This window comes from Mastomys coucha, unplaced genomic scaffold (genome assembly GCF_008632895.1).
Source record: "Mastomys coucha isolate ucsf_1 unplaced genomic scaffold, UCSF_Mcou_1 pScaffold6, whole genome shotgun sequence".
In the NCBI taxonomy this organism is placed as follows: Eukaryota; Metazoa; Chordata; class Mammalia; order Rodentia; family Muridae; genus Mastomys; species Mastomys coucha.
Window position 1 is genome coordinate 131,161,303 of NW_022196912.1, and position 22,854 is coordinate 131,184,156.

The following is a 22,854-nucleotide window of genomic DNA, read 5'->3' on the forward strand; positions in this document are numbered from 1 at the left end:
CTTCGCCCCGCTTTCTTTGCTCACCTCGTTCGCCGGGGCCTCCAGTCCCAGCGCGAGGCCTGTGTTCCCACCGAACAGGACCTTCCATTTTATTTGTCGTGTCTCTGGCTGGCTGTTGGTGCAGATTAATGACTGTCTTCTAGGGTGACCACGAGTGCGCCTTAGAGTCTGCGTTCTTGGCGCGCTTCTCGCTCCTAGAGGTCTCACAAGGTTGTCCGGGCAAAGAAAAGCCTGGCTGCATGTGGGTCAACTCTGGTCATGGTTTTAGCGTAAGCTTCTAGGCAAGTGGAATTCACAGCTAGCTGCGCAAAGCACTTTGTCAAATGCTCCTGAACCGGCCCCTAGCTTCTCTCCAAAGACATGAAGTCAAGATATCAGGGACCATACTAGCGACTGATGAAGTGTACCAAAGCTGGAAATAAGTCCCTAATAAGAACCTTGGGACGGGACACGAATACACACTAGGCTTAAAATGTTCCACATTTATTGACGGGACGTGGATCCCACATTCAGCTTTGGGCGTTTTTGTCTGGTGCCTGAGGTCTGACATATTGTAAGGGTGAGTGAGGAGTCTGGTGCTGTACTTTACTAGTGTTTCCTTGCTCAAGTATTTGGGGTGATGACAAAGCTGTAGCAGTAAAGCAAAGCAACTGGAGTAAATTACAATGTTGCCTATTCCATTTTATGAGTTGAAGATGCTATAGTAATCTCCTTCTATATACATCCCAATTCACTAGATCTTAGAAAGCTCAGAAGTGCTTGTTATATTTGTAGATACACAGTCTCTCCTCAAGCACTGCCCCCATCCAGTTCGCCATAGTGACTGAAGACCAGGCATGAATTGGAGTGTTCTTTGTGGTTCTCTTTAGACAACTTGCCTTAGAGAAGTAATGGCAGCCTATACAGATTTACAAAGTGTCCTACAGGTCCTGCTCCCTGTTGATAAGTACTGGTATCCAGGAAACGGTGACAACCCTAACTTTTCCAAGAACCAAGAGCTACAAGTTCCTAAGCTGAATGTTTGTATCCCCCAGACCTAAAATAAACTCTGATCCTGGGACTCTGTCCCTTGGTTTTCAGGGTCTTTGGGGCATTATGGTTAGATGAAGTCATGAGTATGACACTCTCATGAGTAAAACTTAGTGATCTTAGAACTTCCATCCTTTATTCTGCCATCCCCCATATAAAGTACAACGACCAGAACCTGACTGTCCATATCTTTATATCAGGCTCCTTCTAAAACGGTTAAAATAAACTGTTATTGATAACTGTGGGTTATAGCAGCATGAGCTGATTAAAGCACTAGCTGAGTCTTGAGGCCTAGTGACAAATGAACTGCTTCTTAGGGACTCTTATCATATCATTATCCACGTTACAGAAAGCTTAGCTAGATGAAATGTTGCCAAGAGGACAGCCACTCCCATAGTACCATCCTAATTTAAGCTATGCACTATTATACTGTGGTTTACTTAATATTTCTTTAAATCATTTTGCTTGTTTTTATAAGTTATTTTAAGAATTTTATATTAGCTGAGCATGTTGACTCATTCTTAAATTCCAGCACTTGGGAGGCAGAAGCAGATGGATCTTGTGAGTTTGAGGATAGCCTAGTCTGTATTATGAGTTCTAGGCCAGCCAACCAATATAGTAGGGTGCTTTCCTTAAAAACTGATGAAAACCAGTTCTACTATAGAAATAATAATCCCTAACAAACACTTTCCTTTGACCAAACTTGAGCCATTCTCTGAATCTTGTTTCTAACTTAGCCTTGTAGCTCTGCTTGCTTAGTCCAGTTTTAGCAAGTAAACCTGATGGTTCAGTTTAGTGACAGGCTCCCACCCTTGGCATCTAACCAAATTCCCTATCACCTGTCCTTGATATCACCCCTCAGTGGTAGTCTTGCCAGTAATTTTCTATCCGCTGACCTACCTGTTCTTGACTGCATATCTTTACTTGTTCTTGTTCTAGGCACAGTTGAGCTGGGATTGCAGGCATGCAGCACCATACCTGGTTTATGTGGTGCTGCCGATCAAACCCAAGGCTTCATGAGTGCTAGGCAAGTAGTCTGTCACTGAGTGACCTCTCCAGCTTGAATACTGTGTTTAGCTCCTGAAATATCAGCCTCTACTCCTGGAGGCTAAAGGCCAGGACCTTTAATCTGCACAATGCTGAGGCTAGTCAGACAAGGAAACTGAAGCAGCTCTATAGGTGGCTTAATTGAATAGTTTAGGAGGAGGAACTTGGGCCCAGATATGACATGAATTAGAAAAGTTTCTTTTCTGAGTCTCCCTTAGGGAGACACTTGCTGAAATAACCATTGAACTGCTTCATTTTCTCGCTAAGCTAAAAGGCTTTAAGAATCGTCAAGCCTAAGACAGTTCCATGTTTACTCTCCACTCTTCCACAAAGTACACTGAATGAGATTAGTTGACTAGGTATCAGACACTGCCTCAAAGGGTATATTTACAAGTGGCCTCATTAGTCCATAATGCTACCATAATAAAGGCCTGGAAAGTGTTCAAGACTGTATTTAAAACGTAAATTTCTTACCCAGTAATAGCCATTTTTAGAAAGCAGAAATAGTTCAAAGTAATTAACTTGAATATAGAACATTTGCAAGAAAATGGATAGAAGTTGACTGAATATGTGGGCCTTTTAAAAGTTATAAATAATATTTGTAAGTGGCATTATCAAATGTAAATGACCAAGTAACAAATACAGATAAGCACCCAGACAGCCTGTGTATGAGCAACTAGAATTAATAGCCTGGCCTTTCTTCCTGTATGCTCAATTCCTTCATGAAATACTAATATACAACTTCAGTTCATGATTTTTAGGCAGAGGAGTTTCACCAATGAGTTCCAGGACATACATTCTAGACTATATACAGCAGTAACGTGCCAAAAAAACAAAAAAAAAACCTTGAAAAAAAAGAAAAGAAAAAGCAAACAAAACCCAAAACCCATTACATTTCATACTTTTTAACATGTCAAGTTTGTGATGTCCTCCAGTTTTATTTGTTAATTCAAATTAGGATGAAATGAATAGTTCTTGGAAAGTACTAGGGCATAATATTGATTTATGCATTCAGAGGACTATAATGTAGTCAGCAAATAAAAGATGTTTAGTCATTGTAAAAGTTGAAATATAAACAAAATCATTTTCTTAAGACTATATAATGTTGGTAATCAAAAAATTCATCATAAACCTAGCTTCACAGTACACATGGTAATCTCTTGTCTGTGCAGCATAGAGACACCTGGACTCAAAACAATAACAAATCTGCATTTAAAATGGTAACTTTCCAAAACACCAATTGCTTATGCTTGGTGTATTTTTCACTGGACATGGGATTTTTTTATTAGATTTTTACTAGAAGAAGATGTCACTGGAAGCAGACTATTTGGATTTTCTTTCTAGTCTGTTACCAGTAAACGTATAGTCTTGGGCAGGTGATATTGACCTCTCTGGGCCTCCATCCTTTATGTTGAACAGTAAAGACAAAAATATGAACATTAGCATTGTATAGTTATTGTAGGAATTAGGCGAGATTAAACTCTCCTAGAGTAGTGTTTGGTAAACTCTCCTTGTTAACTCTGGCTGGAAGTGTAGCTCAAATCTTAGTATGCATGAGGCCTGTATTCTGTCCTAGCAGCCAGGAGGAAAAGGTTGGAGGAGAGAGGACAAAGGAAGAAGTAAGTTAGTTGTCATTTTTATTTTTTATTGTGTTTTGTAGTGCTAGAGATCAGACTTGAAATGTATTCATTAAAGACAAGCACACTACCACCATGCTAATAACCCCATTGTCAGGGCATTATCAAATAAAACTCACTTGTTATTACTATTATAAAACAAATAGTTTTAACAAACCAAACACAGAAATATGTCCAACAGAAGCCTCTCCGTTCCATCCAGTTTCTCAAACACTGACATTATCAGTGTTAACTGTTGATGTATTCTTTGTTATTTTGGCTTCTATAAACTGTACATATGTTTGTTCTTGAGTATGGGATTTTAATATAAAATTATATGTACAAGTACACATTCAGTAATATATGTTCAAATTGGTCTTTTTAATGCCTTAGTATATTATAATTATCTAACAGAAAAAAATATGAATTGAAATTATCATTTTAATGCAATATGTTACTTAATACTGGAATATATCTTATTCAATACAAATACTGTTATCATTAGGACTACTATGCCTAACTATAAATAATTCATAATGAATATACTTGTTCCAATACCAGCAAAAATGATTTTATACTGACACTTCTGTTTTAGTGGGATGATTTCAGCAGTGGATTGCTTTCACTAAGACTGGATATTTATACTTTTAATAGCTATAATAAGATTACTGAAAAGGGCCTATTTTATTCCATAGTTATATATGACAGTACTCATGTCTCTACAGTTTCACCAACATTGATTATTTCCAGCCTGCCCAGTTACTGGAGCTGGCACAGGTAGAGGCTGGCTGTTGGCTGCTGGCTGCTGGCGAAGACACAGGCAACTTTGCTTTGTGGCCATGTGCTTTTCCAACACAAGCTACTTGTCTACCTCCTTCTCTCCTCTCTCTCTCCCTCTCTTTCCCCATCTCCCTTTCCCTCCTTCCCTCCTTTCTTCCCCCTCTTCTTTCTTTCTGTCTCTCTCTCACTAGGAGCTGAATGGATATGTATTCCATGATGCCTTGCGTATCATTTGTACTCTTAGTGTCATTCCCCATTGTATTTTCTCTTGTCATATATTCTTTATGATTAGATTTGAACTCTATTTTTCATTGGATAATACCAGTCCAAATAAATATTTCCATAGCTAACTAATACATAGGGACAGGATTTTTTTTTCACTCTGGCCCATGACAAGCATTCAATATGTATTTAATGAGTCAGCAACATTTCAAGATTTAGCACATGATCAATATAAAGTAACCACTTGAGGTTTTTTATTTTTGAAGTTTTCAGTTTTGTTTTGTTTGTTTGTTTGTTTTGCTATGTAACCTGGGATGACATTAAACTGGCCACCCTCCTGGTTCAGCCTTTGGAGTGGTGGGATTATAGACATGTATGTGCCCTGAGGTGGCATAAATTAAAACACTGGCTAAAGGGAGGGCTGAAGGCATGTGTCCCCGAGGGAACAGTGTTACCACCCAGATATAAACAGTGACCCACCCCAGCAGCTGTAGGCATTGATTTTTTTTTTTTAAAGGAAGGTTATAGATTCTCTGAACTATCCCAAGGGTACCTAATAATAATAATATTCTGGTTATGTTTCCTTATTTATTTTTATTCATAATATTTTTCTTCCTTACAAAGGACCTGTAATATGTCATGCGATAGTAACATAGGGATTGAAATATAAAATTAGATCCAATATAAAAGAAAAAATTTGTACAACAATAGTGTCAACATATATTTTATCTGGGCTTTAGTTTTGACTCCAAGATTCCTAGCAGCCAGAGCAAATAAAGAAATATGTTCATATTGCCTCATTGTTTTAAAAGGGGATGGAAGCTATGTGCCACTTGTCTCAGAGAGAGCAACCCTTCCTAGCTCCAACAACCAATAGCAAGTGTAGTGCATAACCTATATGTATGGATGTGAACTGTCATTTTAGGCACTTAAAGTTCTTGAAAGAATTAATTATATTACATTTAAAATTATGCCGAATGGAACTTACTGACTCCTTTGTAGAATTGTATAGAAAAGGTTTATGTTTGTTTTGGGATTAAGAAAGAGGTGGCTCTGTGACTAAGCGCTCTAGCTGCTCTTACAGAAGGCTGGAGTTCAACTCCCAGCACTATATGATGGCTCACAACCATGGAATCCATCACTCTCTTCAGGCCTCAATGGGCATTAGACACACATAGAACTCAGACATACATGTAAGCAAAATATCTACGTATAAACAAAATAATAATAAAAAGTTTTAGAGAGTAATAATCAGTGATCATGTAAGAGTAATTTTCTTCTACTCTAATATAGGGAGAATTGAAAATTGAGCAACAATATTTGGAAATTGCAGAAGATTGATCAGGAATATCTCATTTCAGGCCAGCTTGGGATATGTAGAGAGACTCTGTCTGAACAAACAAGGTGACTCCCAGGTAAAGGTGCCTGCCACTCCACTTGCAGCATAGCATATGTGTACTGCCAACTCCATGCACATGAAATAAATAACACAATAAGAAGTAAGTAAAGAAAGGAACAAATATAAAGATTTAGTTTAAAAGACAAACATTTGAAAATTGAACTAGAAGGCATGAGGGTAAACCATCTGTAATGGGATCTGATGCCCTCTTCTGGTGTGTCTTTTTTTTTTTTTTTTTTTTTTTTTTTTTTTTGGTCATATTCTTTTATTTTTGAAGTTGTCATATTTCTATTAAAGTTATGTGTTTTTACAATTGTCAAATCTCACAGAAAGTGAGTGTTCTGGGGCATGAGGAGTATGTTCAAATATGCATCTGTAATTACAGTACTATATCTTGATCTTAGAATTACAAATTAGTGGGCTGTGTGTGTGTGTCTATGTGTGTCTGTGTGTGAGGTTTTTTTATTAGATATTTTCTTTATTTACATTTCAAATGATATCTCCTCTCCTGGTTACCCCTCTGGAAAAAAAATAAAACAAAAAAACAAACAAAAACAAAAACCAAACCCCTGTTCCCCCCAACCCACCCCCCGCTCACCAACCCACCCTCTCCTACTTCCTGGCCCTGGCATTCCCCTACACTGGGGCATAGAACCTTCACAGGACCAAGGGCCTCTCCTCCCATCCTCTATATACATATGCTGCTGGAGCCATGAGTCCCACCATGTGTGCTCTTTGGTTGATGGTTTAGCCCTGGGAGCTCTGAGGGTACTGGTTAGTTCATATTGTTGTTTGTCCCAAGGGGCTGCAAACCTTTCTGCTCCTTGGGTCTTTCCTCTAGCTCCTTCATTGGGGACCCTGCACTCAATACAATGGGTGGTTGTGAGCCTCTACTTCTGTATTAGTCAGGTCTGACAGAGCCTCTCAGGAGACAGCTATATCAGGTTCCTGTCAGCCAGCACTTGCTGACATTCACAATAGTGTCTGGGTTTGATGATTAAATATGGAAAGGATTCTCAGGTGGAACAGTCTCTGGGTTGTCCTTCTTTCAATCTCTGCTCCATAGTTTGTCTCTGCAACTCCTTCCATGGGTATTTTGTTCCCCCTTTTAAGAAAGAACGAAGCATCCACACTTTGGTCTTCCTTCTTCTTGAGCTTCTTGTGGTTTGTGGATTGTATTTTGGATATTCTGAGATTCTGGGCTAATATCCACTCATCAGAGAGTGTATACCATGTGTGTTCTTTTGTGATTGGGTTACCTCACTCAGGATGATATTCTCCAGATCCATCCATTTCCCTAAGAATTTCATAAATTAATTGTTTTTAATAGCTGAGTAGTACTCCATTGTGAAGATGTACCACAATTTCTGTATCCACTCCTCTGTTGAGGGATATTTGGGTTGTTTCCAGTTTCTGGCTATTATAAATAAGGCTGCTATGAACATAGTGGAGCATGTGTCCTTATTACATGTTGGAACACTACCCAGGAGTGGTATAGCTGGGTCCTCTGGTAGTACTATGCCCAGTTTTCTGAGGAATTGCCAAACAGATTTCCAGAGTGGTTGTACCAGATTGCAATCCCACCAGCAATGAAGGAGTGCTCTTCTTTCTCCACAACCTGGCCAGCATCTGCTGTCACCTGAGTTTTTGATCCTGGTGTGTTTTAAGAGAGCAATGGTGTACTCATATACATAAAATAAATTTAAAAAAAAAGAAAAGAAAAGAAAAGTTCACACCAAAACCCTTAAGATAGCAAAACAGATTGAGTTGAAAGTAGATTATTTAGGAATTTCAGCAAATGCCATGTGAGTTTCTGTTTTCAGTTTTCTCTAACAACAAAAGCAGTTACCTATGTAGGGCAGCCTAGTCTCTAGTAAAACCAACTCCTCAGCCTACATATGGGAGGAAATAAGGATCAAATATACAGGTCATGTGCAAATAAACTCAAAAGTTTAAAGAAGAGAGGAGGGTTGAGATCTGTGTTTATTTTTATTTCTTCTACTGTTTAAGGGAACAAATCCAGAGCCCTGTGTTCTAAGCACAGGTTCTACCATTGAGCTGTGTCCCTGGGCCATAGCATTCCTTTTAAACTGTTCTGGGTTGTTTTCTGACTTATTGAGCCAGGGCTTTCATGCCTACACAAATTTTGGTGGGTCCATAAGAAATGAGATTTGTTAGAACGTCAACCATGGTGTTCAGGCCTCTTGGTTTCAGCCTTTGCAAAGTGAGGGAGGTCAGGTAGGATATACAAGAGCATGGATTTGGGATCAGCAAACAAGGGCAAGCTCCTGTAGTAGTTCCCTGACTAGTTACTTAATATCCCTGGGTTTCATCATCTATATGTAAAAGTTACATGATAATACAAAGTTATTAAGATTAAATGAACTTCTCTCCATAATAGGTACTTAATAATTAATTTGAAGTTCTTTCCTTCTGATTCAGTGATTATATTATCATTTAGGATAATTCTTAATTTCCCCTTTCTTCTAATTCTAAATATATAATGATCAATTAAAGTAGGCCAAGGGTCTTCTCCATGAGCAAATAATGGCTTGGGGGATTTCAAGTAGCCTTTCAGGGTTTCAAGATATATATTCATGTAATTTTTAAAAGCACTTTACTATAGCACAGAGCAATTCAATTTAAATTTAACAATTAGAGAATGACTCTCCTTAGGTCCAAAAGAATCAGAAATTTACAGTATGAACATTGATTTACAGTATGAACATTTCTTCACCTAAGTTGAGTGAGGAACTTGTCCAACAAAAGGAGCAGGCATCAGAGCTGGCTCTTTGAGACAGTCAATGAGGCAGCAAAAGCCTCAAGGCTCGGATCTGCAGCACACACTTCCCAGTGGCTCATTCAGGGCAGTGTTTGGCATGTTTGGTGCTGCCTGCATCTGCTAGGAGTGGAGGCAATAGCTACCTAGTAAGACAGGAGATACTAAAAAGAAGCAAGGAGAAGAAAAGGCAAAGGGGTTGAGAGGAATCCTAGAAATAAATGTCAGTATCACCAAGATTGTCGGAGTTGATCTTCACCAGAGTTTTCCTTTTCCCAGCTGTAGTAAGCACTCTGTCTGAACAGAGAGGAAGAAGTCAATCAACAAATACAGACATGGTGACAGTGTTGGCAAGATTAGCTGTAGATGTGCTGTTTTCTGAGAGCATGTCTCAAAGATGCCACAAAGCATTCTTACTAAGTGTTCCAAAGTTTGTAGTCATTACCAGACAGATCGTGTGGGTGTGAACATCATCACCGTAAGAAAATAGAAAGCATTTCTCAGTAGAGAAGGTTGGAGAAAGAAAGCAAAATGAAGGTTCAGTATGACTGGACAAGCTGTGAGGCCTACAACACACACAACAACGAAAAGTTTCTATCAGAGTGCACGTAAAGTCTTCCACAAACAAGTGTGACACTGACATGGATTTGCTCCTCTGTCAATCAAGCCAAACCTGAGTAATTTTAGAAGATGTCATCAACTGAAAGAAAACATAGGCCAAGACAGCAGCAGTATGGAAGGTATAGTTGGAAGTATGGAAGTGCGTGGGAAAGGTACTGCAATTTCTTCACTTTTAGGACTATTACAGAGGGGTTGGGTGGTAATTGTTGTTGTGTCTCCTGGAAGGCAGACTGTTGGTCAGAGGATAAACAGTTTCAAAAAAATATTTGTGGAGTATTAGAAATGAAACATGCAGGGCTGGAGAGTGTCTATGGGAGGTATTTAATATCCTCTTGGGAATGCTATAAAGAAGGTTTTATATTTCTGGGAGCAGGAACAGATCTAAATTTAGTAGAGATTCAACTTTCTGAAATCGGGGTGTACTTTTTAAGAACGAAAAACAGAGATTGCTTGCCAGGGGAGTCTCTGGATTCCAGGAAGAAGGAAGACCAGGTAGACAAGGCATGGGACCAACAGTGCTTGGCTGATACTACCTCCCTGAGGACAGATCTGTTAGGATAAGTGCTATCAGAAGGTAAGCTGAGAGTCAAGGCCTTTTTGCTAGCTATTAGCAGGGTCTCCTGAGCCAAAGAGAGCACATAGCTCTTCTGAAATTGAAAATGTTTATGCTCAAGATGAAAGTGAATTCTGTTTGGGCATGAGGCATTTTTATATGTACAAAGTAAAAATAGCATAGGGACTCCTGTTGGTAAATCTGATGAAACCAGAGTAATCTGGGACAAGGTAGCTCACGCACCACAGGAATAGCATGACCCCACCGCTGAGCACAGAAACTGTATGTTCCACTCATCAAGGATTTAAAGTAATGAAAAGTAAATAAAATGAAAGTAGATTCCTGCTCTTAAAGAACACAAGTTATGAATAAAAAATAAGATCAAACCGAGCGGTGGTGGCTCACGCCTTTAATCTCAGCACTTGGGAGGTAGAGGCAGGTGGATTTCGGAGTTTGAGGCCAGCCTGGTCTACAGAGTAAGTTCCATGACAGCCAAGCCTACACAGAGAAACCCTGTCTCGAAAAAAACAACAAAAAAAAAGATCAAATCTGAGAAAAGTTTTTGGTTTTGGTTTTCCCCAGTTCTGGAAATTTAAGCTTCGTTAGCATTATAGTAAATTCATCAAGTGGGTCAATTGGCATCAAGTAACTGCAACCTACATTTATTTTCAAATGAGTTTCTGGTATCTGTGAGACAACATGAAGATAATGGAGAGAGGAAATGAAGTTAGACCTACCTAGATTCCTGTCCTCCCTTAGTCTTTGACTAGTTGGGTATATTTGGGCAAACCTTTTACACTTGTTGAGTCTCAGATTAAGGGTAGACTGAGACAATGATTGCAATACAACATATTTTTAGAGGGAAATTAAATTACATATGCAAATAACCAATAAGTAAGAGTTGTGCAATTAATTAATGATAGACAAACTGAGTAAGATCTAAGTAGTCCTAAGGAAGGTCTTTTTTAAAGTGATGTTTGTAGTTTTCACCTGTCATTATGAAGATAATGAATGACAGTGTTCCTCATCCTCCAGTTTAATGTGTAAGCCAGGTTCATGAAGTGTCACCAAACTTGAGGATTCAGGAGATTCACTGCATGGCTAGCTCTAGCTTAAACAGATGAGCAATCACCATAACCAAGCTAGCCAACATCAGCATCTTGTTCTTCCTCCACTCTTACCAAATGTAGAATTAGAATCAAAGACAAATATTTCTGATCATTTACTTTCCAGGAATCAGATGACAAAGGTCATCTGTGTATCAATGGGCCTCACTATTCATGAAGCAGTAGATTAGTGGGAATTCCAGTGTATCATACAACTCTAGGGCATCATTCACCTAGAACACTTTCAATACTTTTAGTGGAATCCTCTGTCCAGTAGCAACCAAGAGATGCTAAAAGTTTAGAATCACAGAGCTGCCTTTGGATGGTAACAAGATCTCTAGGCTATTCATGTAAAGTCAAGTTTGAGCCAACCAAGTGCCAAACTAAACTACAATGTAGAACAACTTTCTCCTGATGCTATCTAATTCTGAAGATCTTTCCTTTAGGTCCTTTGGGAGCATGTCCTTTATGCATTGAAAGAAGTAAGCCAAGATAGGCACTCACCACTGGTTTTCTAGGAGAAGGCTCAGTTCTGTGATTCTCACTGCCTCACATTCACTGGGTTCTCTGAAATGGGACAGTCCAGACTTGAGATGGCTAGTCACACCTGACAGAAGATCCAGCCAACCATTTCTCTGATCTCCACATTTTCTTCTAAGATATGGAAATGGAAAAGTTTGGACAAAAGTTGACCCCTACACCCAAGAGGTTCAATTCAGTCTTTCTAAATACTTCCCTCACCCTCCCACCCCTGCCTCCTTCTTCTCCTGGCTTCCTCTCATAGTCTGTTACCAGTAAGCCAGGGGTACAGTTTACTGGAAATGACTCCTGGGGAGCCTAAAGCAATAGGATCAAGCAGCATCCAGACACACACAGTCCCCTGCTTTTTCTAGCATTGCTATATTCTGGACCTACTTTGACTGACCTTAGCTGTGATCTTGGGAAATCAAGAAAGAAGAGAAACCCATTTGGCCTTTATTACTTTTAAACTAGTCTTTAAAAAAAAAAGTCTCCCATGTATTTCAGTAGTTTATCAGAGATGGGACAGGTATTTGAGAAGGCTTCTTTTGTTCAGGACAGTTCACAGACATCAGATGCTTGCCTAGCAATGTCACACAGTGGGATTTCATTTCATCTCCCAATAACTCAGTAAAGTAGCTATCGTAATTGTTCCCATTTTACAGATATAGAATCTGAGGCAGTCAGTTTAGTAATTTACAAAGTCACCCAGGAAAAAGTAGCACCTCTGAGACTGGGGCTCAGGAAGTATACATTAGAGATCCATGCTAACCTGCTTCTAGAGTGTTTCTCTGAAATCTGCCAGGAAGGCTGGCTGCCTGATCTGGGTGTTTCTCACCTGGTACTTACCATCCTAATTGCATTACCATTCCCTACAGAACTCCCTTCTGCCAACTGAGAAACAGACTTTAAATCATGAAAACTGTGTATAACTTTATGAAGTTCCCTGCTCAATAGACCAACTCAATTTACAGATGAGAGAAAGAAGCATCTCACTGGCTCGGAAAGACTCTCCGTCACATGCATGCTTATGAGAAAAAACAAACAAACAAACAAAATGAGATAATGTGATAAATCCAGCCACTGAGAGATAGTTACCCATTTTCTAAAGTGCATTATCTAAAGGGTAAGATTTTCAAAATGGAACCAATTAAACTTGTTTCCTGTTCTCAGCTACAGTTCCTTGCTCAGGGTGAAATAAGCATACTGTTTACAAAGCACTTGTGCAGATGTTTACTCCTTGATTTTACAGCACCCCAAAGAGGCTGAAAGGCTTGCCTAAAATAACACACAAACTAAGTGGCAGCATTCAGGCTATAGTCTGTCCCTTGAGGTGAAGAGGCATGCAGGCTAGCTTCAGCTCTGTTCCTCAGTGATAAAAGTAGACTGGGAGGTGGCATGAGAAAGAACAGCAGACAGTAAATTTGGAAATGTCTAGTCACACAGAATTAACAGCTTGCAAGGAACAAGGGCTTCATCAGGCACCAGATGCTTGCCTAGCAATGTCACAGAGTGGGATTTGTTTAGTCCCTCCAACAACCCCCAAGAAGCACAGTGGAATTCCCGGTTTTTGATGAAGAAAGTGATGCAAAAAAGTTCAATAATTTGCCCAGACTCATCATTCCAGCGACTGGTAGAGCTCAGATTCAAACCGGGGCATCTGTTTCCAGGGCTGTTCTCTTATCATTGAAGGTTTCCTGCCCTTGCTGAAGAATTCAGATCCAACTGTTTGACAGAAGCCAACAGCATCTGAATGGAAAGGGGAAAACTGAGCATAGGTATATCTCTCTCAATCTCCCTCCCTCCCTCCCTTCCTCCCTCCCTCCCTCCCTCCCTTCCTCCTCCTCCTCCTCCTCCTCCTCCTCCTCTTCTTCTCTCTCTCTCTCTCTCTCTCTTTCACACACACACACACACACACACACACACACTGTGAGCAGCTGCCTCCAGTTCCCATTACCATAACTAGACTTGCTCTCACCAAAACATCTTCCTTGACAGAAGGACTTTACCTCCAACTGTGAGCTCAAACAAAACCCTTAAGTTGTTTTTTGTTTGGTGTGACCATCAACAGGAAGGAAGCAATACAGCTCCATGATGGTCTGTAGTCATCACCTGTAGTCATCACCTTGGATCCAGGACAGCCCCCTGACTCCCACTATGAAAGCTAATGTTCACAATCACATGGCTGCACCCTGGGGGAGAAGTCATAACTCCTGAGGATCACATTGACTTCTCAAACAAGAGTTTCTTGGGACCTGGAAGAACCAAAGCTGAGACATCAATTGGTGGAATCACATGTTGACTAAGATGCTTAATTTTGCATATCTCATCCCACTCCTTCCTCTACCTACCCTGAGGCTTCTATCAGTACCCCAAAGGCGACCTAGGTCACTGGATTCATCTGTTTGTTCCTTTTCCCAAAACATTGAATCTCCTTTCCCTGCTTTTTACTGGTGTCTCTTTAACCTGGTATATTGTAATGGGGTGGCTGAGCCTAACCTGCTGGAGCTGCTAAATCCTGAAGTCCTATCCTAAAATTCTCTTGCATTAAGCAATGAAACCCCTCAACACCTTCACACTTTTTCTTCCCCTTAGCAGATGTCTCCTGCTTTAGTTTAATTCAAAAGGATACTTATTTATGGCTGGGTTTGGTGGCACATGTCTGTAAACATAGCAAGACTCAAATAATAATTACAAATTATAATTATATATAAATTTTATGTGTATATTTATTTATTATACATAACTATATATTTAATATATTATATGATATTATAGTATTGTTTTATATATAATATAAATTACAAAATTATTACTTATATGTAATTATGAATATATAAATCTCAAAGTAATAATTATAATAATAAATACCTAATCTGCATTTCATCACTGGACATTCTGCCCTCTTATAGCTGGTATCCTTAGAGAGGTATACTAGTGGAGAAAGGCATAAAATCAAAGTGATAAAGTTCCATGGCAATGGACAGTATGGTAGCGTGAATGAGAATGGCCCCATATGCTCATGTACTTGAATGCTTGCTTTTCACTTAGTGGACTTATAGGAAGGATTAGGAGGTATAGCCTTATTGGAAGAGGTGTATCCTTGTTGGAGGAGGTATGTTTCTGGAGGTGGAATATGGCAGGCTCAATTCACCCACCCCACCCGTCACTTCCCTTGTAGATCAAATGTAAGCTCTCAGTTACTCCTCCAGTGTCATGTCTGCCTGCCCTATGGTCATGGAGTAGCCTTCTGAAACTGTAAGCAAGCCCCCAATTAAATGCTTCCTTTTATAAGTTGCTTTGGTTATACCGTCTCTTCACAGCAAAGGAACAATAACTAAGACAGAGAGTATGTAAAAATAAAATTAATCTGGGATATAGATGAGGTAATGCCCAATAAAATGGGAATAGCAGGAGACCAGGAAGGCAGTGTTGAGGTGGCAGTTGATCAAAGGAGATGAAATGTGTCACTGGGGGAAAGATTTTCCAAGCATATGGATGAGCAAGTGCAGAGGTCCTAAAGTGAAGACAAATCTTAATAGAGGTGGGAAAAGGAAGTGAGTTAGTGTGAGTGAATAGGATGGACAAATAGTAATGAAGTCAGACTGAATAGGATGGGCAAATAGTAATGAAGTCAGACAGGTGGGTAGAGGGTATGAAAGCCTTGGTGCAGAATTGGAGCTACTGAGAGGAAGGTGAGCAGCCAGGGGAGAAATTGAGTGGAGGAGTGTGATACAATATAAAACATATTAGTCTTTGTCTTGTTCTGTCATAGAACTCTTAAAACCTTTGGCATTTCTTGAGTGAAATGAATGTCTTTTGTTGTCAGTCACCAGAAAGACTAAGTGATTGCAGAATTAGAGGGTTGGACTGTCAGTAAGCCCTTCCTACCAGACTAGGAGTAGGAGCTCAGGGTCTGAAAGATTGAGCTCCATAAAAACTCTGGACACTACTCAGCAGTGGAGGGCCTACCTAGCATGAATGAAGCTCTAGGTTCCATACCATAGCATAAAGCAAAAACAAAGGAGTCATGAAAACTATTTGCTCCATATCTGAAAGTGTGGGAGAGCAATGTTATGAAACTGAGACCTCAATGTGGGCAATACAAAACTATTTCAAAGTAAGTCATGTTACAAGTGGGTTGAATTACAACTCAGCCAGTTGATATTCACTAGAGAATTTTTTAGGGGGAGGGGTAGGTGGGGAAAAAACCCATAAACACAGGTTGAGAAGTGTTCTGTGAGGTATATGAGAGAAGAGAGCAAACACTGCCATTTTAAAATCCCTTTTGAAGTAATATTATCAGAAAATTTTAAGTTACTTTTTAAAGGCTAATATAGAGAACAGGGAACAATGAACAATACTCAGAAGCAACCTACATGATTTTGTATACTTTTTGCATCTGTCTAGGTCATGCCATCCTACATACTCTCCAGGCAGCTGTTACTTTTTTATGTCCAGTCTCTCCCTGTCACTCAGTGAAGCTCAAATCCCTTTTTCCTGCAAGACTTTGCATCTTCTCTCCATGAGAAGGCTTTTCCTCTTTTTCCCAGGATTCTGCACTAACCAGAATGCAATGCCCAATTGGACACTCTCTTAACCAGAATGTGATGCATGATTTGATGTCTCTTAATTTGCTGATTTCTCAGCTCTTTTCCTACTTTTCTTCCAGCTACCTCTTAGTCTCATTGTTAGGGCAAGACCTTCTTATCACCTGGGTTTTGATTTGCAAATTAAACCGTAAAATAGCATTCTATTTTAAAATTCCAAACCCTTCTCTTTTCAGTGTTCTTCCTTATTTGTGTGTTCCTCGACTCTCTGGAAATGCCAGATTGTCTGCTGATTACAGTAACTCAGTCCTCTTGGAATTATTACAACCATTGCAATCATTACAATCATTACAACCAATCCACCCTTCTACTTGTTACTCCTCTGACTTTGAAAATGAAATCCATCAAGTCCTATCACCCTTGTCATCCTATGCACCAGACTCAGCCCCCTCTTCCTTCTAATCCCACAGAATGAAGCTAAGGCCTTCAACTCAACAGCTTTCAGCTTCTGCCCTTTTCAACACACTTTCTCCAACTGTCTGTTTCCTATGACTCTGGCCTCTTCCCAGATTAGATTTGCTTACTCTGTCTTACCTTAGAAACACACAACAAACAACCCTGAACATTCTCCCCCATGACAAGCCATCCATCTTCCCTATATTTCTTCCACTCCTTTTATAGTTGAGTTTTTCCCCCTCAGGAAGAGAACCAATAAAGTGAATACATACACACTCACATGCACACACACTCAAATGCACGTGTGTACATGCACATACAGAGACACACTTTCATTAGAGTGACTTACAGGTTGTAGTCCATCTAGTCCAAACATGGCTATCTCTCAACCGAAAGGCCAAGACTGTTGCTCAGTCAAACAGGCAGGATGTCTCAGCTGTTCCTTCTAGTGCTGGATGATTCCTAGGTCTGCTGGTCTACATTGGTGTCCTGAAGAAGTAAGTTCTAATACCACTGAAGGAAGGCCTCAGCAACAACACAGATAAACTTGCCACAGAAAGTGAGAGCAAGCAGGCAAAAATCCAAAAGCTTCCTCCTTCCATGTCTTTTTGTATGGGCTGCAACTGGAGGGTGTGAGCCAGATAGAGGATGAGTCTTGAGACCTCAAGTGATCCAATCATAAAAATCCTTTATAGGCTTGCTCAGCTGCTTGGTTTTAGTTTATACCAGAGGGAGTCAAGTTGGCAGCCAAGAGTAGCCATTATACCTCCACTGCTAAGTTTATTGGAGAAATGCTCTATCCCCTACTATCTTTGCCTCCTCCTGCTCAAATCCACCAGCACTTTATTCATGAAAGCTGCCCTCTATATGTATTAACCTCCCTCTCCAGGCATCATCTTTGCATTGAGCATTAGCAAAGGCAAACTAACAAGTTCCTGTATACTTTTTCCATTGGAGAAGACAAATTCCTACTCATCTTTGTAATTCTATGACCACCTCATGGGGTCAGAGAAGCCCTAGCTAACATGTCGCAGCTCCAAGTTCTATGGTAAATTGTCCATTGTGCAGCCATTCACTCAGTGCTTAATGCTCATTCACATCTGTCACATGTGTGACAGTTCCTCTTTACCAATGAGCTTCCCTTTTGGGTTTACTCTTCTAATAAAAGAATCTACAAAAACAGACTTAAGGAAGCTCAAGGACCATTTTATTAGCGTTTGAGAGAAAAACAAAAAGGCAAACAAGCTATAAATTCCAATAACTTTCAGGAGTAGGAAGATGAATAAGAAAAAAATCCATGCTTATTCAGTTAGAGCCCAAGAAAGCAGGCATGTTTATCAATGGAGTTTGGCAAGCAGCTATATGGCAGAAGAGAAGTGGGGCTTCAGAGAAAGAATATGAAAACTCAGAGGGTCAGGGAAAGCATGCTTAGGCGTTGGGCAAAAGCAAAGGAGACAGAAATAAAGAAGAGAAGTGAGGTATTTAGATATAGATGATCTATACATAGGTAGGTAGATAGAAGGATGGAGGGATGGATGGATAGATAGATAGATAGATAGATAGATAGATAGATGAATCATTTTTAAAAGCAGGCAGGCTTAGTAGTGAGAGAGGGCAGAACTCTGTAACAATGCATGGGGAAGATTTGGATAAGTCTTCATTATTTCATTAAAGGGATAATTTTCCTCTCTAAGTATGTCCTTAGGTGAATCAGTTTTCCTAATGGGCAGTCTCCTGCCCAGGTGAATGTCAGGCTCAGCTGGATTAACTCTTAAGGGAAATGACAAGAAGATATGTTATTCTCATTTTAGAACAATTTAGAATGTCACATCTCCACAAATGACCATATGTAAAACTCAGATTCCATTCTTTTGACCAGGAAGAAGTAGATTTCCCTCAATAGGCTCCAACAAGGTCTTGACATTTCCTCCTTTTCGTATAGTACTTTGAATCCTAAAGAGGGGCAACTGTGATGCTTAACTTTCTAGTGTTATCAGAGAAGTGGTAGATGTGGTCCAAAGTGGACTCTGAAAAAGATGGTTCATCTTCAGTGGCCTGCAAATTTAGTAATTCCTGTAACTTAACTCCCACAAAAAAAAAATGTTGAGACCATAGACAAGTTTAGGGTCTTCACTCTTGTTGATTTTCTGGGCTTGGAGGATGGGCAAAGGGACCTAGATAGATGGAGTCAGGACTGCATGAACTATCCAAGTCAGTGTTTCTCAACCTGTGGGTCACAACCTGTTGGGGTGGGGAACTGAATGATCAGTTCACAGTAGTTACATATCAGATATCCTACAAAAAGATATTTACATTACAATTTATAACAGCAAAATTATACTTATGGAGTACCAAGAAAAGAATTTTATGATTTGGGGTCATCAAATTATGAAGAACTGTATTAAAAGGTAGCAGTGTTAGGAAGTTGAGAACCACTGATCTAAGTGAAGATCAACTATAGACAACAGGAAATAAATTAAAATAGTAACTGAGTACACAGATCCAAAGATCAGTGGCATCACTATTATTAATAGATTAAAAGCCACTTCCACCATGACAATTTAAAGCTTAAATTCAAAAGTTAGTCACCAAAGTGTATGGCTGCCTAGACTAGAGGTTTGGTCTCATCTTCACATATAGCATTTAGACTGGGGTACTCACTCAAGGGAAGAAAAATAACAAGAAAATAAACTAGGAACCAGAATTTTCTTCTGGCATTTCTGACATATAACAAGAACAAAACTGCCAATGGGACCAAGGACATGTCCAGCATCTCTTCAAGGACAAGACTCAAAACTTTGGTTTTGGGTGCCTACTCTACAACTCCCTGGCACTTTCTGTCTCCTGTTCTCACTCTGTAAACATCACTAATATTTATGCCACAGTTCCTTGTGTATACTCAAATTATTTGTGGTGTATACATGATGCTCTAAGTTATATACAGTTCAGACTGTATTATAAGTTTTCACCTTGTGAACATTCCAAGGTAACTGACATTTTTCTCAGACAAAGAAGTTGATGAAAAGGATCACTTTATAATGTTTTTTATCTCCCCAGTTCTGTTTGCCTCTGTCCCAACCTATTTGAATTTACATAGCAGACTATCTGAGACTGAGTAACTTATCAGAGAAGAAACACATTTCTCATAGTTTGGGAGAGTGAGAAGTCCAATACCAAAGTGTCCTCACAGGACTCCTTGCTTCATCATTCCATGGCAGACAGCAAGAAGAACCAAAGTCCTATAACCAGACAGTATTACTATAACAAATCTACTCTTTCAGCAGTGACCTTAATCTACTTCTGAGGAAAAGAACCCTCATGACCCGTTCATCTCTATTAACCCCACCTCCTGATACTGTCAAGACAAAAGTAACTTAACTTAAGGAGATGTGGTAGTTTTATGTTAATTTAACACAAACTAAAAATCACCTGAGAGGAAGGAGCCTCAACTAAGAAAATGCCTCCATAATATCCACCTGTAGTATACCTTCTTAGTCAGTGATTGATGTGAGAGGGCCCAGCCCACAGTAGTTCTGGATTCTATAAGAAAACATGCTGAGCAAGCTAGTAAGCAGTACTCCACCATGGCCTCTGCATCAGTTCCTGCTCCAAGTTCTTGCCCTTTTTGAATTTTTGCCCTGACCTCCTTTGATGATAAACAGTGATATGGAAGTATAAGCCAAATAAACCCTTTCCTCCCCAAGTTGCTAATTTGGTCATGGTGTTTCATTGCAGCAATAGAAACTCTAACATAGGAATGAATGGTTTACCTGGGCTCACAGTTTAAGAGAGGACATAGTCCATCACCATTGGAGGGGAGCAACCATGAGAACCTGAGGTGGCTGGTCACATTGTTGTCTGTTGTCTGGAACCAGAGAGACTTAGTTAAATCACTGTGAAAATACCTTCAGAGACATGCCCAGAACTGTGCTTTATACAAGAGTCTAAATCCAGTGAAGTTGACAGCAGCAGTTGCCACATATATGCAGTAGATCCTTTGACCAATTCTAGTTAAGCTTACAAGCTAATTGTCTTTTTATCAATTACAGTTCTTCATATGTTGTAGACATATCTCTGGCCAGATAAGTAATTTGTAAACAGGTTTCCCTATCATATGAGTTGTTATTTTATTGTTGGAGTCGTTTGAAGTACACAGGTTTTAAACTATAATTTCAGTGTTGTCTGCTTGTTTTTCCTGTTGTTTTCTCATATTTAAGAAACCATTGCTAAATCCATGGTTATTACACCTATATTTTCTTGTAAACTTTATCTTACTTTTGCTCTTTTATTAACGGAGTTAGTTACTCTGGTATCTCCTCTGAATTAACAAACTACTGAATTTGAGCCCTGGCTCCTTATTTACAGATATTTTGATTTAGGCAAGTTGTAATTACTTTTTCTAACCCTTTTTCCTCTTTGAAAGAACATGAGCTAACAAACTACCCACATCACAGTAATATATCCATGCTCCAGTGAACTGGTATTTGCCAAACTTAACACAACATCTGGCATGTGTGAGTGCTCTGTAAATGTTAGCTCTTCCAGAACTACAACAGGAGTCTTCCTCACCACCACCACCACCACCACCATCACATTTACACCACAGAGTATAATTGGTGTTTGTCATTTCTTATAAGTGCTACATAATCACAACTTAATTGCTTAATGTACATCTTCTCCAAGATTGTGATGAATATTTTCTAAGATATTGGTCATTTTAATATTAGTCTACAAACTGATTTTTCAAGCAATATAATTATGGCAACTTTATATTATACTATATAAATAAGAATTTATTACAGCAATTAATTTGGAAAGAACTATGGCCTACTTATATAAAGTAGACAAGGGAAAAACTCACTACAATGTTTGCTTTTATATGATTATATAGTCCATATACTTATGGGATAAGTGACTAAAAACCAGTAGAATACTACAGGCATGATAATTCTTCCTGAATTTGGTGGGTTACTATCCAAAGCTACTTTGTGAGTGATAATCCTACTTTCTTCCAGTAAATCTATAATATGAACCAGCACCAAGGATACTTCAAGATCAGCTTGGTAAACTTAATCTACTTGGTCTACTTCTCAGTCAGTGGCTCTCAAGCTTTGGTTCCATCAGAAGTTGAACGTGTCTGTAAGTCACAGCTGTTGAGCCCTACACCTAGGATTTCTATTCCAATAGTCTTGGGGTGTGGCCTGAGAAATTACATTTCTAAAAGCTCTACGGGTTGGGATCCACACTTTTAGATCTACTGCTGTGGTGTATGATATATGGTTAATCAACACTGAGGATGTCTAGTCCACAGTTCTAAGTTGGCCAGCATCCAGAGAATTCCAAAGGTCTGGTAAACATGCTGGACCTCTTTGGACAATCTGTGAGACTCCAAAAATCTCACAAATGCTGTGAAGCTTGGTTCCACCCCAGTTTTCTTGGAAAGCTTAAGGGCCCTGGAGACTCAGCTGACCCCTGAGAGTGGGCCATATGGTCACCTTGCTGCCTAACTCATTAGGCAATTAATTGGTCCTTTGGTTTGTTTTGATTTGCTGTCTCTGTAGAACAGGTTCTCTAGCTGGCTTCTAGCCTTCCCTCTTAACTCATGATTTCTTTGTAATAATAGATCCATTCTATACTCTAAGTGTGCAACCATTTTAGTAATTTTATGGGACTTAGCACTCACTTTCCAGCTACTCTTAGAGCCAACTTTTTATCCAACCAGCAATTGTTCCTTTTTTTTTCTCCTTCGTCAGTGAATATTTTGTTTTTCTCACCAACAGATGTAGATATTAGATTGGAATGTGACTGGGAGTTATGTTTGAAGTTCAAGGATACCCCACCCCAAGCAAAATTAATGGGCAAATTCTTCCTTAAAAGGAATGCTAGACAATACTAGAAAGGTAGTACTCTGTGGCTATCATTAGCCACTATCCCTGAAATATAGAGAGAAGCCAACATACAAAAAGAAATAGAGCCAAGAAAAGTGAATCACATTGCATCTGGATTAAGCCTAGAGCAACTCCCTTTAATTCTGATTATTTGAGCCAACAAATTTCTGTTTTTAAGTTAGCTGCTTGGCTTTTGATATAACTGACTAGTTCCTGAGATTAACTCTATTCAAAAATGACTTTTCTTTTTTTTTATTTTTTTTTTATTTTTTATTTTAGATATTTTCTT

At 39.3% G+C, this 22,854-nt stretch overlaps 1 long non-coding RNA gene across 3 annotated transcripts in view; it reads left to right on the forward strand.

Annotated features, from left to right (window-relative positions):
- Positions 1-22,854, forward strand: part of LOC116080948 — a 71,991-nt gene that overhangs the window by 46,555 nt on the left and 2,582 nt on the right. For 2 of the 3 annotated variants that reach the window (XR_004114690.1, XR_004114689.1), the window contains exons 2-3: positions 6,056-6,193; positions 21,693-21,816. This is a non-coding gene — a long non-coding RNA (uncharacterized LOC116080948). Of the gene's footprint in view, positions 1-2,065; positions 6,194-21,692; positions 21,817-22,854 lie in introns of those variants that run through there. The other variant, XR_004114688.1, reaches the window with a different exon arrangement.